The sequence below is a fragment of the Ailuropoda melanoleuca genome, unplaced genomic scaffold (genome assembly GCF_002007445.2).
Source record: "Ailuropoda melanoleuca isolate Jingjing unplaced genomic scaffold, ASM200744v2 unplaced-scaffold2071, whole genome shotgun sequence".
Taxonomy (NCBI): domain Eukaryota; kingdom Metazoa; phylum Chordata; class Mammalia; order Carnivora; family Ursidae; genus Ailuropoda; species Ailuropoda melanoleuca.
This window is the reverse complement of record NW_023190182.1, coordinates 1-2,888: the sequence shown is the minus strand read 5'-3', so window position 1 is coordinate 2,888 and position 2,888 is coordinate 1. Positions and strand designations below refer to the sequence as shown.

Genomic DNA, 2,888 nt, shown 5'->3' with positions numbered 1-2,888 from the left:
GGCAGAGCAGACACATGACTGAGGGTCAGAGGGGGAGGTACAGCCCTCTCCTTACAGATCGTCACCTGAACTAAGACACTCAGCCTTCTGCAGACAGCAAGCTCATCCTCTCAGGCCCCTTTACAGAGCTCACTGGGCCCTCAGAGTGACTTGGATCTCAGAGGAAGAAGTGTGACCCCAGTCTCCAAGCCCATTCTCATTCTATCACTTCCTGTGTTTCTCCACAGACCCAGTGGCTCAGCCTTTTGTCCAGGCCAACAATGCCACAGTCACAGAACATAAGGACTCTGTGGTCCTTACCTGCTCCACAAATAATCCTGGGGTCTCCATCAACTGGTTCTTCAATGGTCAGAGTCCAAAGGTCATGGAGAGGATGAAGCTGTCCCAGGACAACAGCACCCTCACCATAGACCTTGTCAGGAGGGAGGATGCAGGGAATTACCAGTGTGAGGTGTCCAACCCAATCAGTTGCAGCAAAAGTGACCCCATCAGGCTGGATGTGAGCTGTGAGTGACCCTCAACCTCTCCCGTTTCCTCCCTTATATTTCATGGCAGGGGGTGTGAAATGGATGCTACCCTGGAGGAGGTGGGAGCCTCCTTCAGAGCCTCTAGGTCACTGTGGATAATATTCCCTGGAATTAGACGAATCTTGTTAGCATCGTGGTTCTGATATGTACCAGCTGTGGGACCTCGGGCAAGATGCTCAAACTCCTGAGCCTCGGTTTCCTCATCTCTATAACTGGAAAGAGCAGCTGGATCTCAGGGCTGTTGTGAGAGTTGTTATTATGAATTCATGAGATGAAATCTTGAGACAGCGTCATACACAGATTCGGGCTCAATCAAACTTAGCAGCTATTGTTCTTAACGTTATTGTTACTACCTGTAATGTCTCAGGGAATTGGGATTAAGTGTTGTCTGATCACTTTCCAGCTCTGTGGCCTTCACTGATTTCCTGAAGCCATACTCGGATGCTCATTTTGCACAGTGGAGATGACACCTGGCCCCCTCATGGGCAGGGAAGCAGCAGATAAGAGGTAAAGTATTTCCCACATGCCTGGCACAGAGCCGACCTCGAAAGCAGTCAGCTAATGTTATTCTCTTTAATCAGTGAAGAGTGGACAGCTAAGGGCACCCTTCTAAGACCATCAATGATGATGGAACAGAAGACAGAGGGGAAGAGGCATAAAGTGAAAAGAAATAAACAGGATGCCAGTGCTGTCCCTGGGGATCAGGGGACAATGTAAAGATCAAAGGAAGTGGAGGGTTTCACTGTGAGGAATAAAATGGTGCAGTGGCGGAGGGGATGGGTCACTGTGGTGACAGCACACATGCCAGGCAGACCTCAAGTCCTTTCTTCCTCCCTAACCAGTTCCTTCCCCCAAGGCCCTTCCTGGCTTCCCCAGATTTGACTTGGAACTCATTCCCTGCCCTTTTTCTTCTTAGTTTAGATGGAAGCAGCACCACAGGTCTCCCTCTGTGGTCCATCATTGGCATTGCAGTCAGGGTCCTGGTCGGACAGGCACTGACAGTGGCCCTGGGTTGTCTCCTGCTCCTCATAAGGACTGGAAGGTATGATGGAGTTTCGTACACACTGATCCTGTCCTGCAGCTGCCCGCCGGCCAGGACGGGATCCTGACCTAGGATTCTGGGCTGGCTTTTTCAGCCCTCCCAAAAGCCCCTGGATTTTCCCTCTCATTCCCCTGGCTCTTTCCTCACCAGTTGCTGACTGGGGTGCTTCTTTCACATGTTCCTCAATTATAAATTAGAGACAATTAAGGAACAGCTCCTCAAGGTTTTCCTGGTTCACTTGGCAACCCTACAGCCGTGCCAACAGGACTAAGTACTCAGTAAATGGCACCTCCCGTGGTGTACTTAAGTCCACACGCCCTGCGAGGGGGATTTGCAGCCTCAGGATCTGAGGGGGGTCCTGGTCAGGGTCACGCAATGGAGAGTGGGAGTGCGTGACAGGCCAGGTGGCATCATCCTCCAAATGGAAGCTGCAGGAACCACAGTCTCTGATGTGTGAGACCAGAGACCTGGGTTCGGCCAGGTAGAGGCCCTGGGATGTCCTTTATGCCTCTTGTCCAGGCAGATGGAGAAGAGGACAGGCCACTGTCACATTTCAGCATTTCCTGCCTGAGTAGGTAAGGGTCTGGCCACAGCAGGGGCACCACATTTAGGGATCCAACATACCCAGGGCTCCCCAAGCGTCCTGCACACACAGCTGCAGCCTGGACCCTTCCACTCGGTCAACCCCTCATGTTTGATTCCTTTCCTGGGTCCTCCATCCCTTTTCAGAACACTTTCTTCTAGATGCCCATCATCTTGAGGGTCTTCCCCTCTGGGCTCCAATGGCCTTTCCTTATCCCTTCTCCTGGGCCCTTCCTCTGCTAAACAGCACTGGTGGAGAGAGGTGGTCTCTAACCCCTGCCTGGAATGAGGATCCTGCTTATCCCCTGTGCAAATACCAAAGCTGTGACCTCTCCCTGCACCCCTCACACATAAGCCTGATCATTCTTAGGGCCAGTGGCTGGTGTGATCTCAGAGTACTCTGGCACCAGGCATCCACCCCCCGTGAGTACCCTTCAGTCTGGGTGGACTGGGAGCCCTGTAGTTCTGCCCCACATTGTCCACAACTGGCAGTCAACCCCCTGGAGACTCTGACCCTTTCTCTGTAGCTTCAGTACAGGGCATCCCAAATGACTATACACACTGAAGTCTGGAATCTAGGTCATAGGTCAGCACCTTGACCTCACTGGCCCAAAAATGGCCAGTGAGTCTCTCCCTGGGAGGTACTCCTTCTCCCTGGTTCGCTGAGAGCAGTGGGCCTGTCCTCTCCTGGGAGGATGGGCCCAAGCTTCTCCACAGCCCTGGTGCTAACACCTGTC

The 2,888-nt window shown here is 52.6% G+C and overlaps 1 long non-coding RNA gene across 1 annotated transcript; it reads left to right on the top strand.

Annotated features, from left to right (window-relative positions):
- Positions 1 to 6: 6 nt before the first annotated feature.
- On the top strand, positions 7 to 2,882 carry LOC117795061. The gene is made up of 3 exons (XR_004622764.1): positions 7 to 506; positions 931 to 1,034; positions 1,444 to 2,882. It is a non-coding gene; the product is annotated as an uncharacterized LOC117795061 (long non-coding RNA).
- Positions 2,883 to 2,888: the final 6 nt, after the last annotated feature.